The following is a 14555-nucleotide window of genomic DNA, read 5'->3' as shown; positions in this document are numbered from 1 at the left end:
TTTCAAATCACGAGAAGCTAAAGAGCCGAGAGGATAAAGGCTATAAAATTTGAGACACATTACAAAGGTTACAGGAAGTGACATGTAACAGTTCATATTTTAGTTTTTACGATAATTTTAATTGTATTTACATGCTGTGTTTTTGCACTTTTTTTTGTCTTCGGTAAAATACCATAAATTGGAAATTTTGCCTTTGATAGCGTGTCGCAACAGCAAGAGTTGCCTGTTCTGGGTACAGTTTGTATTTTTAATAGGCTGAGGATTATTCTATGCTTTACTCTTACCCAACTTTATACTATGGCTTTAAATGAAGCACATATAGCATCTGCCTTCGTTACAGAGTGACTGACGGAAAGGTACAGCTTTTACCTTTAAGCGGGGCCGTGTTACATATGTCAAATTCACACCTCTAGCCAGTTCACACAAGTAGAGATGCCCGTTCTCTTGTCAGCTTTAACAATATCGTGGGAGGTGAAGCTATGGGTTGCAGAGATCTTCCTTTTTTTCCACATGACTTTGTTTCTGATCTCACCATCCTGCCATCTCTTAATGAATTCTTGTCTCATTTAAGGCAGAAGCTCCGGTGCTGGATTCAGAGAGTGCAGATATTGCTGCATTTTTTTTTCTTCTGCAGTGATATCTGCTGAAGCTTTTACTGGCAATAATAGTCTGAACACTGAATCCCTCATTTCTAACAGGTGCATAGTTTTTCCAGGTCTGAGTTGGTGTTTGTTTTGCATGTTTCATGTCCTCTGAAACGTAAACATTACAGCTGATATCTTTTCTTCTGAAAGTATTTAACTTAAAAACGCAGACCCGGCTTAAAGAGGGCATCTAAACATGATGGTTTTGTGCGTGTGCGATTTAATAGGGCGGTCACAATCAGTTGACTAAAATCTTTTGTGAGATTTGGATGCCACAGTGCTGTATAGTTGGACTTGTATTGTGCTCAGTTATACAATATTGAGTGGAGTACCAATATAAATTATGAAAACAACAAATGACAGATTGTTTGATCAATTCTGTGCAGTCGGCTACAAAGTGGGCGAATTACTCCGCTTTGATTATGTGAAAATTCCTGCAGTGAATTCTGCACATCTTCCTCTGAATCACTGAGATGCGAGTGCGAGCGCCCCTCTGTCTGGGCTATTTTCTTGGCTGATGTAAATGAATATCTGTGGTGCCCTGGGGCATTGTTTCCCCATGTTACACAGCATCAGGAACCAGGGAGATAAATGGGCTTGGCCTGTCCAAGGCATCGGGACTTCTTCTCTGCTCAACCATAACTAGTAATGTCCTTTCATCCTCTGCCTGCAGTGCTATAGATAATGGAGTATTTGAAGAAGAGGAAATGCTAAAACAAAGAGACGAGATGTGGTTTATGTGATGGCAGTGGATGGGATAATCAAAAGCAAATGTGATATAATGTAGAGAAATAGCACTGGGGTTTGAATGCATGAAATATATATATTTATATATATATAAAAATGGATTAAAATATAAGAAATCTAAGAAAACGGTTGCAGAAAAGGAAGGAAGAATATCTCAAGCAGTTGTAAATAATCAGAGGATGAGAAAATCTCATGGGTGGTTGGATGGAAAGATGGATGAAGAGGGGCGGGACAGCAGGCAGGCTCCATGGGAGATTGGCTTAAGTAGCATGGTGCCTGGCTCCCCTGCAGTCACTGAGCCTCAAGTTCAAATTCAAAAGAAAGAAAACCTGTCAAAGCAAACACATGCCCTTCTAACACACGCCTAAACCCAATCACATGCACACAAAATCAGGAAGTTCTTTGGTGTCACTGCAGCAGCATAAAAAGAAAGAGCCCTGATAAATGTGGGATGAACCATTTGTAACATAAATGTAAACTTTGTGCTGTTTGCCCTAGTAGCCGCAAGAATTTCATCAAATATCTTTTTCACATGCTTGACGGCGCACTATAGCTTTCCCTTACCGAAGGAGATCGAGAGCATGTGTATATGTGTCTCTTTGCGAGCATGTGAGGATGGCGACTGGGAGTGTTTTTCTCCGATAACCTCAGTTTGTTACTTTTTGATCCTGCTAAATTAAGATAAGGGGCTTGGTTAATTAAACTGTCACATGGCAATACCTTGAGGAATTGCGAGGCCAACGCAGATTTAATTGGGTGGCTGCAAATGTCCCCGCGTTGCCTCTCTTTTTCGCGAAGCAGCCCCACAGATGGGGCAGAAACACCCTCACGGCTACTGGCAATGGACTCAAGAATGACACACATGAACATTTTAATAAAGAGGGGTGTGGCCAGCGAAAGGTTGATCTGATTGCTTATGTGCTACTGTAAATGCTCTTCCCATAGCTTCCTGCTTTACAGGGTTAACGCTAGGTTAGACTTAACAGGAGGAATTTTAATTGCTACTTGAGTATGCGCGAGTGGGATTTGTGTAATTTTTCTGTACATTGCAGGTGTCTCCTCAGTGCATTAGCTGCAAGGGTCTCCAAAGCCCCGTGGACAATGTCAGCAAGCTTAAGATGCATCTGTAATCACCAGCAGCCAATTAACAAGCTGACCTCACCTTCCCACCTCAAACCACAACAAAGATCTATTATGGAGATTTGGAAGGCTTGCAGTGTAAACAACTAAGTGTGATGGATCTTCCTACAGTGCTTATGGGTGTTTGCATACACGTGCTTCATTGAAATTCAGAGCCACGGTGAGGTAGACGGATGGATGTTTTGCTGATGTGTAGGTTTTTCTGTAACAGGTTTAAAGAAAGCATTTGATCAAAGCACATATCCCCCAGATCCATTCAAGTTTTGCTTTTGCTGTAGGAAGCTAAAAGTATTTACCAGAGTGTCCTATCACACGTAAACACACTGCGTGTTTTAACTCAGTGTTACTCATTTTAAAGGGAAGTAGCAGTAATTTGCGGACACACAATGAATGACGTTAATTGAAATGTTTTAATCTGATGCAGTTTTTAGAAAATCAGCACCAGTGAGATTAGTGTAGGCTCTTTAGCGGCGTTGTGGGGTTAGTGTTACTGGAGGACATTTCCTTGATAGCGTAGCGCCCATTCAGTGGTGATGTTTTGAAAACAGTTGTCCATCTGCCCCTGGAGGTGATCAAAATCTGCCTTGATTAACAAGTGGGAAATCTCAGTAATGGTCCCTTGTGCTGACTCTCATCCCCTCCCAAGTGGGGATCAAAGAGGATGAAGTTTTGAGCCCAGGGATAATCTAGTTCCCTAGATTGTGATAATGCTGCTCGGGATGATCGTGTGGATGAGAGCGGGTTGGGGCGTGCTCGTGCCTGTGGGTTTTATGCTTGCATGTACTTGTGCGCCAATGTGTTGGTGCTCAAAAGAGAAGAGGCAGACAATAGCAGAGTGAGCCACTGAAATAGTACACATAGGCTGATGGAAAATAGGCTGTTGCTGTATCTAGGCAACCACATCAGAATTCAAGACATATCAAACAACAGGTGATCGCCACCATCTTCCTTTTTAGTTTTAGGCTGATTAATTGTAATGAAATATTAATTGATGGTTTGCAACAATGCAGCTGTTTACAGACAAATTGCAGTTTGACATATTTAGACAGGCAGACATACGTGGGTACTGCTCTTTGATACAGTATCTACAGATGAAGGTGATATGCTTGAAGGACAAGGACAGTTATCATTTTTTCATTTATTCCACAAAATTTCAATAGATGTGTTACTATGTGGATACAATTAATAGATCCTTTTCAAAGAAATGACTTCTTTAAAACATTTTTCATAAGTCTCTACAAGTCTCTGACATTGACTGTGCTTCACTTGTGAGATGTTAGCAGGTGCTGTCTCTTTCAAAAGTATTTAATTGGAATTGAAAACTTGGCTATTCATAGCCATCATTTCTTTTGTTCTTGAGCCATTACTTAGGATCATTAGCCTGTCAAAAGTCAGCTTACGATTCAACAAAGGATGACCCCAGGTTAAATTTAGCACTCATAACATAATTTCTAGTTGAATCAAATGACTGCAAGTTTTAAAAGTCTGTGACGCTGCCTGTGCGAAGATTCAGAGTTGGTCTAAAGCGGCTCATTTTTGACAAAAAGTATAATCCGAACTATTTCGATCAGTATCTTCATCTTGATTATTTAACATGGTTATTCATTTACCTAACAAGCAATATGGGGTTACTAAACTTTAATCCATGCATTTTCGTGTGCTTCATTTCCCCCTAACTTTAAACCTAAATGAAGCGCATGAATGATAAAAAGAGGTTCACGTCATATCGAGTTAAACACCTGCCAAGCACTCGTTGCCCCCAGCAACTATCTTTGATTCATCTGTCCAGAACACATTCTTTTAAAAACGCCTGGTTTGCCTTTATTCCAATCTGTAATTTAGCTCTAATGTTTTTTTTGGCCAACAAAGGCCATTTTTGTGGCACATGTCCCAAATACATCAGATTTGCCAAATTTTGTTCTGACTTTAGACTTGTGTGCCTTGACATCATCGACTAAAAGAGTTAGCAGCAGATCCAATCATTTGAATTTCGAGGGATTCTTATGAGCTTCTTGGATTGTCACACCTTCTGCTTTTGACTTGGAGTTTCAGTGTCTCTCCAGTAGAGCTGGAGGAGAAAGTCTTAGCTGTCTCAGCTTGGCTGGTAGGTTGGTTTGTTGGTCTTGTTGAATTTGCAGAGGGGACCAATACCGGATCAGATGGTCAGATATTTGAAATCTGCCTCTTGCTGGTCTCAAAGATCACAAACTTTTGAAGATCGTAGTGATAATTTAAAATGTTTGGGATTAGACTGGATGACTGAATCATCATCAGGTTCTCTGGCTATTCTAGTTACGACTGCAGCAAGTTCAGCATTCAGCATGCAAAACATAGATGTTAATTTGAAACGATGGAAAGTGCTAGTGCTAGCAAATGCTCACTTAGCAAACCAATCTGTTGTTGTGTGAAGCTTTAAATTGTGCTCAGTTTTATTTTGAGTTTTCTGAGTGTTTTCTCAGTTTTACATTTGATTTTTTTTCTTTTTCTTTCTTAGGAAATAAGTTGGCAGGAAAATCACTAAAACAGAGAGCTCTTCTTCTTCTGCCACGATGGCACCACATGCTTTAAACCAAAAGAGATTTAAAGCAGCCAGGCTGTATCTGTCAGATCCTAAGGAGGTATTTATTTGTTGCCATAATATGAAACACATAATTGTAATCTTTATGGCTTTAAAAGGTATCCAAAATTTATATCGATTAATTTTTAACAATTTATTTAAATAATGAAGATGGTGCCATTTGCTCAGAAGCATCACTGTTATTTCTTGCCATTGTTTTAAAAAAGTTGCAGTGTTTGCTTGTTCAAGTCTGTTGAAAAATTCAACAGTTTATGAGATGTTTTTTTCATCCAGTGCACCTTTTTTGGTAGAAAAACCCCAACATTTGCAGTGTGAAACAGCAACAAACTGGGACTTTGTTTATGAGTCTGTTTGGGGTTTTTTTTTGCTTTTCTTTGCGACTTACAGTTTGCAAAATGACAGTAAGCTTAAGCTCTGCTGAATCTCATTTAGGTCTTAACTTCCCTGTTGTTCTGCATGGTCTCCTCCCACCCTGATCTGTGTCTGGTGTTGGTGTCCAGCTGTTCCATCAGCACGACAAGTGGTTCAGGAAACTCCCTCATTGTTCACTGACCAATCGCAAACACACCAGAATGCTGTCAACGAGCATTTTCCACCCAGTGGTTTGCATTTGGCTGCACCTGTGGTTTCGGCCCAGAGGGCATGGGATGCATGAAGGGGGTGGGGGGCAAAATAGGAAGAGGCTGGGCACTGGCGTGGAAAGGAAGTCAGATTTCGGATTAGACTGTCTTTCTGTCTGTCGAGATTAAACGTAATAGATTCATTCTGAGTTTCCCTCTTTTTGTTGTGTTTTCCTCAAAATGGATCAGAGGCCAGCTGAGCCTTACTACCCACCCGTATTTGCATTTTCGCAATTTGCATGAACTCATCGGAGCTCGGAGGCAACTTACGGTTGTGTGTGCACATGTGCAGGCATGCGTGCGTTCCTGGCATGTGCTTTGTAATTTGACAAGCAAAATAAAGAACTAGTCCAAACAATCTAATAAACGCGGCCGAAAGAAGCTGCGCCGCATTCCCTGGGTTCTTGGCCCCAAATCACCTGGAAATACAAAGCGTTTATTTTCCAACATTTACTGGAATGTTAAGAAATTACATTCACCACCCCTCGCTGACTTATCACATGTTGTAACACTGTATCACACTGCAGCTGAGAGCCTACTGAGGAGAGTTACTAGGATAGATACTCAGTCTGCACTGCAGTGCTTTGCTAGCCTGGGTTGTGAATCTTATCAGGCAGAGTTGTGGTAGTGGATTTTGTGTGTGTGTGTTTGTGAGTTTGTGTGCCTGCGTGTGTGTGTCCAGGCCCCTCTGGAGTCCATTAATCCCAAATCTAACAGACTTACTGCAGAGGCAGCCTTTGATGTGTGCTGAATCCCTCTCTGGAATATTGGATGCTGCTTCCATAATACCCACTTCCCTCTCTCTTGTCAGGAATACATTGTTTTGTTTTTCCCCCCACGACGCTGATATTGTCCGGCAGGACAGGTGGCTGCCGTGTTATGAGTTTGTTTACAATTCAGGTGTGTTTTTAGTGGTTCTCTGATCTGTAATTTTACATCTCTGAGCTCCTTTAATCCCATTCTTATCTTGTGTAAGCCTTCTAATCTTTGACCCTAATCTTAAAGCGTCACATAGAATGGGGCAGTGCAGATTGACAAGAGTTGTTTTTCTCACCTTCAAATTCAATGCATACATTTGTCAGCGAGAGCTGGGGTCCTCCAGCCTTGGGGTTTTCTGTCTTGTGAGTCTGAAAGGTATTTATTGTTATATATTTCTATTTATTTGTGTTTTATTGCAGTGGCCTGGACTTGAACCCAGCCTATTTTAAAGCCTCGCGCTTATAACCCTCTAGTCTCAGGAGTGAAACAGATGGAGAGGCAAAGAAAGTATAAATTAGATAGTGAGATGGAAAACACATTTCTATTTGAAATGATTATCCTCCCTGACGGCTATACTAATAGACTGTTATTGCATTTCCGTCAGTTTCTTTTAATCTAATCATGCTTATAAACAGATGAGTGAGAGTGTTAGTGTTTGCGTATATTCATCCATACAGAGACATAAGCAACCAGTGTCTAGACGGCAAACACCAATTTGGCTGGCGCATGGAGGAACATCAATGCTAAAGCAATGCTGCTGAAACACTAGGCATGTTCTTCTGCATGGAGAGGAGATTGCAGTGACAGACAGAGAGCGATAGGAGGAGGAGGAGGTGGCGCAGCAGAAATAGAGAGGCTGGCAGAGCTCGCTGTTGCTAATACATCCAAAGTGTGTCAGTTAGCTCTCTAAATGTGTTAGGCCCCGGGGCTGAGAAAGCCAACACCATCGACTCAACCTACCGCACTTCACCTTTCCACTTAGCCTCTGTTCAACACCCGCCAATATCCTTGGAGGGGGGGGTGGGGTGGGATGGTTGGGGGTGTGGGGTTTTTTCCAGTGCTGCTCATTGGCACGACTGATCAGATGACTTGATGCTAAAGTGCAGTTTTCCTATTCCACATATTAGTCTCATGAGTACATGTGCTGAAGTGCTGAATTTAGAGAAGGTAGGTGGTATGCAGCGTGGCAGGTAGCTTTACAGTTGGTGTGCTTTCACACTTACTTCCCTCCTTTGGCAGCTTCGCTTCAGTGTTCAGCAGGCAGTCGGGGTGTGGGTGATCCCATTTTATGACAGTAAGTCATCATACTATTTTTTATATGACAGATCATGCATACAGAAGAAGTCATCTTAACTTGAATATATGCCATTTATTGTGTAGAGTGGAAAGTTACAATGTAGCTAGTATTAAATTGTGCCATAATATTTAAAAATACATGTAAATGGTGTGCATTCCTGAAAAAAAAATAAATAAATATATATATATATATAAATAGCGCATGATCTGATATTCCCATCTTGCTGTTCTTCCTACATCATCATCATCATCATCATCATCAATAATGTTGGTCAAACATTAACATCGCAACTGACCTTTGATTTTGTTAGCCAGGAAGTTATCACAAGCAAACCACCATGAATAGCAAAACCAGCATTTACTGCATTTTATTAATGAATAAAGAAAATGCTTAAAGTGTTGATCATTTCTTCTAAAAGATTTTTTTATATAAATGAGAGCCTTTTTCTCTGTAACATCACAACAACATGACTAATGTTGTTCCTGGACCAACATTATGATGATGATGCAGGAACAGCAACCACAACACGGCGATATCAGATACTCCGTATGAAGCAACAGCTGATCCATCCCTTATTTATTTCATCATTTACTCCAACATTTTCGCACTCTGGACCTTTGCGCGTATAAATAGACAATAACAATATGTAGAGCATATGTCACGCTGATATTGTCCGTATCCGGAGGCAAGTTCCCTGTATGTGTGCGCGCACTTTGCCAGTAAAGCCGATTCTGATTAAAGGAATTGTGATTACACACGATTAATGTAGACAGACTGACTTTCTGTGCTCCAGTGAGTCAAAGTGGAAGAAAAATGAAAATATTATGCACACTCTAACAAGCAGGCTTGGTCTGTCAGAATAGTCTGTTTGAAAACATCTGAGTGGTGTCATGTCAGGTACGTGATTAAATTCACAATTAGTTTGTTTTGTGGGGGGGGTTTTTTCACCCAGGGGATGCTTTTAGTTCAGCTGAAGTAATGTAAGAGAAATACACATTTTTAAAAGTGTCACTAAGAAATGCGAAATGCTCTGATTGGTTGGTTTTTCAGTTCTGTATAATTTAGTCTGAGAAAAACGAATGTCATAGCAAATCACGGGGGTTTGTCCTCCGTCATCACCCAGTAATATTTAAGGTAGGCTTCTTACAAAAATTACGATTAAAAAAATTACAATTTCTAAGACCTATACTGATAATTGGTAATTGAAAAAGATTGCACAAGATTTTCTTCTTTCACACACATTAAACAAATTTCCAAAATATTTATCAAGTATAATTATTTATGAGTTCTCACTACCACAACATAACAATGCGGTTCAGCTAATATATAATATGTATCGCTGATATTATTGATCAGGCTCTGTTGTTTTACTTGCTAAGGAAACAGTATTGCTAGTGGCAACAACCTGTCGAATGTCCACAAGGCTTGCAGAATTTTCCATTTGCCCTTCTTTTGTATGATAATGCATTTTATCTGAGACTTCAGTTGCAAAGCAGAATAGTGCTATCATTTGATATGAGGGAACCATGTCCTAATGCAATAGTAAGGATAGTACTATTCTGCTTTATGCTGTGTGTGTAAGTGTTGTATTACAGTGATGGTTCTGTGGAGACAGAGCGTCAGAAGCACTTTCCCTAATCCTGCTAAAGCAGCACACATGGGAATGATTACTTGCACAAAGCCATGACACTCTGAGTTGTTCAAATCCTTTTGTTCAAAAGAGAGCGACAAACAGAGCGGCAGACAGAGCGCGAGACAATAAAAGAAAGTGATTTAATTCAGTAAATGTGACATCATTTTATGTCTAGTTGATCTTCTTGTTGTATGGGTTGCCCGAATGAAGCCTCCACAGTTCTCCTCGTTGTTTTGGGTCGGTTATCAGGACAGGGCCGCGGCGCTTTATTTTTAGGCAACAAATCGAGTCAGTTTAAGAAAAGATCCCCCAATTCTAGAGCAATGGAAGTGGATCATTAACGCAGCATGGTTAAAATGTAAAAATTTGTCGGAGGGAACCACTTCAAAAGACGACCCTATGTGAATTAGAAACAAAAGGTTTCCTTTCATTCTTTCTTTAATAGGGTGTTTTAAACCTGTTTTCTCCTTGGATAGAAACAGGATTTCTGTAATGAGCTGGTGAGTCACAGATTCTCTCGGCTTAATTTTTTTTTTTAATTCCCTGCCTCCTCCCTCTTTTTTTTCCTCTTTCTCTCTCTCTCACTTTATTTCTTGTGCTCACTGTCTCTCTAAATGGGCCAAGGCAACTTTCTTTGCTGTCTACTGGGGGAAGGAAGTAGATTAAGGCTGTTAACAGGCAGAAGGATGCTGATCAGCCTTTCTGGTCTCTGCTCTAATGCTCGGTCCATACTGTGCTCTCCTCCTCCTGAGGATCCTGGGCTATAGGCTCCCTTTGAACACATTGCGTTTGTTTTGAACTGGCATGCGGTGGAAGAAGTGCTGTTTAACTGAAAAGCCCATTTGATTCGCACAAATATACCCCAAAACGATTTAAAAGTGTCATGCAGAGACGAAGGCAAAAGAAGAGAAAAAATAGAGTGCACTGTCTTCACATCTGCAAACAGTAAGTAGTAGTGAGTAGAAATAAAGCATTGTGCAGGCCTGCTGCGTCTATTTGTGTTGCTTATGAGTGAACATGCTGTGATGCGCACACTCTAAAGACAAGGCACACACAAGCACGCTATATTTAGATGACAAACTGCCATAAACCCAGGCTAAAGGGGGAAGAAATAAACAAAAGAGAGAGAGGGGGGGGGAAGCAAGGCGGTCCAGAAGCATCCCCTGTCACGGTGCAATCCCCCATGTCCTAATTACACAGGCTTAGAGGAAACGGAGGATTAGCCACTGATTCACCACGCTTCTCGCCTCATCTTCTAATAAGTTCCTTTCTTGTCTCCTTGCCACCCTTTGTGCCACCCTCCATGTCTTTCTCTCCAGGTAAAGGTAGCAAGATACTATTGACTTGCGGCTTTCTCTCTTTCTTTGTTACATCTTGTCGACACGCCTGGCTCAGAGAGCATGAGCATGTTTTACTTTCAAACACGTCGCCATAAAGAGTCTTAAAGAGGTGTTTGAAACTATTACTCACCTGTGGACCTGTTTTTGAACATTCATGTAGTTCTACATGCTTTCAATATAAGAGACAACATTTAAAGATTATTGATAGTACAATTTCTATTTTTCTTTTTACTGATTTTTTAAATATTTTTTGTAATCCTGCATTTATATGACTTTATATGGCTAATGCCAAATGCATATTTATAACCCATTGCATGATGTTTGTGAGGAATTGTCTTTAAAGTCATCTGGACTCTGGCAACATTAAGATTTTGTTAAATTAACTTATGATAAACAAATTGCATTGGAGCTGATTAGTGCAGAGTTGTTGTAGAGTTACCTTGTATAAACAATGGCTAATGTTCTTCAATGCTATAGATTTTTCAGATTTATTGTTTGCTAGGTATAAATAGCTTAATGACAGTAGGATAGATGTCTGAGGGCTGTTCCTCTCAGACATCTATATCTAATAGCTTCCCTGTGGCTACTCTCCTGAAATTGCTCCACCATTAAAACACTTACAGGGTGAAAGAAAGAGGAGCGATCTATTGCCAGAGGAAATGTGAATTATACAAGGTCTTAAGTCACAGGTTGGAAAGGAAGACTTTTTTTTCGGGGGGTTGGGAGGATTGTCCGTGGAAAGAATCTGTCTTGACTGACCATACAATATTTAGTGAGTGTCTCTGGCTGCTGTGAACACCGAATACTCAGAGCTGCTGCATGCTCGATAATATATATATATTTTTTCTTTGTTTATTCTGCAGTTAGCCTTCTTTTCCTTTGTTTCTGTGTCTCCAGCATTGAAAATCTCTTAGTGAAGAACACGCAGAACTTGGCTGAGCAGGTTTCTCAAACACAACAGTGGGAACTTTGTCACATGTCAAAGATGTGGTTACAGGTAAACAACAGTTTGCCTGTTCTCAGCTCTTTTTTGGCCTTGAATTGGTTCCCGTGGCCGTTTAGTACTGTGGAACCTGTTCCTCTAGTCTGAGATTTGCCTGTCAACAAACAGAGAAATGCTGACATCCACCTCTTTTTTATCGCACTTGTGCCTAGGCTGACCTTTGCTAACAATTAAGCGGGTGGAAATCTTCAATAATTGATATTTTTGTCAGGGAGCACATGGATTGTGTGTGAATTGCAAGTCTAAAACATGTTCTGAAAACGCACTAAATTCAGGGAAGGCTATCCATATTCGAACCGGGTATATTAATGGAGGTTCATTAAAAACCAATCGATATGTCCTCAAGTTGTCTGCACACTGGCACGGGAAAACTCTAAGTGGTCACTCCGCAAGGACGTCAACAGGCACACACATGTGCGCTTACAAGCAGCAGCGGTTATAAAACCACGTAAATCATTTGCAAACAAATTTGTATTTATAAGAACTGCATCCCACGTTTTACTGCCCTCATTTCTGCTTTGTGTTAAAGGAAAAGTGCTGTTTGAGCACACCGTGTCATTTAAGCTAAGGAGCATCCGCCCGCCCTCATCTACACAACCCACAGACCCTTCTTGCCACCCACTGCACACAGCAGTGCTTGTTCATCATTGATTGGGCTTTGTCTGTTTGTTTTTGTTTGAATATGAGCTTATGCTCCTCTTCCTCTTCCTCTTGGGTTTTTATCCCTCTCTCTCCTATGCATAAAGACTCTTTCCCCAAGGTGTTCTTTGAACAACTTAGCCAGGCATTAGCTGACGGAGAGACTTGTAGCTCATGAGGGAACGCCTGAAGAGAGGACGTGTTTGATCCTAAGATATCTGCCCTTGATTCTGTCTCTCCTGTGCCAGCCACCCAGTGCTCCCCACCGCCGCTGCCAAGCATTTCTGCCTATAAGTCGGCATTCTTATGCCTCCGACTGAGATAAAATCTATCACGCTGGAGAGGACTACCCTTCTCATTGTGCAAAGTCACCCACTACACATGAAAAATAAAATCTACTCACTCTAAGGTATGCTTTACATCAACTCCACAATTTAGCAGGAACATACAGTAAAACAGAGCAAAAAAGTCTATTTAAAACTTCAGCTTGCTCCAAATTACCAATTTATATCACATCACAGGCAAAATTTAGTGTTGTTTTTGGTTTCAAGCAGAGCAGTAGACCGGCGTAAAATGCTGGTCCCCTAGCAAACTGTGATGAGTACACCAAAGCAGCAGTTTCATGGAAATACTATTGTTTTCCAGCCTCTTGAAATTAAGTTGGCAAAACATACTGGCCAACTGTAGAGAACAGCCAACGTTCCCAGCACAGCTTTGTTTTAGATTCATAACAGTATCAGATGCAGTAATTCACTTGAGTAATGTCCTCATTTTCAACACAGCAAAACTGTGCCGCTAAAAAGAAATATAGACTGACTTTAATCTGGAAGAAGCTAAAGCATAACAGGTCTGTCAACAACGTAAATGACAGAGGGCAGCATAAAACCACTTCCACAGATTTTCATTAATAATAATTTTTTTCAATAATTTTTTTTTCTTGTCAACTGAATTCTTGACAAGATAATGTAGCACAGTCTACTCACTAAGACCCAAAGTTCGAAATTCTCTATTTAAGTACTGTTTTTGGTCGACCGGCGACCTGAGAAGTCAGATATTTAGCAAACATTAGGCTCAGTCAGAGTGGAGACTCTCTCATCTGTGCAGTCCAAATATTTAGTTACCCTGATTGGCTGAGAATGTGGGAATGTGTGTGCGTGTGGGGTGGGTGGGTGTATACGGATGGATCAGCTGGGCTAGATAGCAGTAGGTGAGGAGATTAAAAGGAAAATGACACACACACATGCACACCTAAACCCACACTGCGAGCTCCCCCAGGTGAACAGGTGCAGTCATGGTCTGTCACAGATGCTCTGCGCGATTCGTCAGCTGCCATTCCTCCTGTCCACCTTGGGTGGTATGGGAGAAATTCACCACAACACAACCGCAAATATACACAAATGCACTGACATTATATCAGATCTTTTTTTAGCCTCACAGGCTACTTCTGTAGCTTATAGAGCTGTCTAAAGACTCCCCAGGTGTGACTGAGAGGAAAATGACTGATGAAATTTATGATTTGTAAGTTTTTAACAAGTTCTTGAACTTAGGGAGCACTCTAACATGCTGTGGATTTTCCCAGTGTTATGTTTTTGCTAGCTGCAGCCTTTGAGTACACCTCCCTCTTGGTTCATCCCTCCCTTCCCAGGAACCACAGTGTGTGACAGTGGGACATTAATCACAGGGCTGGGTAATAAAGCGAGGAGGGATGGGCATGTAGGGCCAGGGGGGCAGGCGTCTGGAGGGAGAAAAGGCTGTTTAGGGAAATCACACCATGCTTTATGACACACACTGATACACAGGCACACTTTTACACTCACAGGTTTCGTTGCACAGCCTGTGCACATCATATTGAAAGCATCCAGCCTAAAACTTTGAAAAATTAGTTGAAGAGGAGAAAAAAAAAACCAACTCATTATTTAGAGAGATGTGACCATTACCTCTCTATTAGTCACTGCTTTGCCTGCTTGTGTCATGTCATGTGGCCCAGTCCTTGTTAATGAAGTGTTAATTTAGAAAGACTTTCTTTTTGTGAGCAAATGAGAGGGAGGTTTTTTTTTTTTTTGTAATTTAGAAAGACGCGATAGGTGTTTGTGGCTCATTAAAGAATAACACCTTAACTGCTGCTGCGATGCTGAGGTGAATGGAAATTTCTGTT

At 40.9% G+C, this 14555-nt stretch overlaps 1 protein-coding gene and 1 long non-coding RNA gene across 3 annotated transcripts in view; both read left to right on the top strand.

Annotated features, from left to right (window-relative positions):
* The window catches only part of LOC100698850 (protocadherin-17), a 59771-nt gene that overhangs the window by 39015 nt on the left and 6201 nt on the right, over nucleotides 1-14555 (top strand). The gene's annotated exons all lie outside the window — the stretch shown is intronic.
* LOC112846191 (uncharacterized) lies at nucleotides 2984-7476 on the top strand. The gene is made up of 3 exons (XR_003219046.1): nucleotides 2984-3461; nucleotides 5026-5149; nucleotides 5542-7476. It is a non-coding gene; the product is annotated as an uncharacterized LOC112846191 (long non-coding RNA).

This window comes from Oreochromis niloticus, linkage group LG1 (genome assembly GCF_001858045.2).
Source record: "Oreochromis niloticus isolate F11D_XX linkage group LG1, O_niloticus_UMD_NMBU, whole genome shotgun sequence".
NCBI lineage: Eukaryota > Metazoa > Chordata > Actinopteri > Cichliformes > Cichlidae > Oreochromis > Oreochromis niloticus.
Note: the sequence above shows the minus strand (reverse complement) of the source record. Positions and strands in the feature narration are given on the sequence as shown.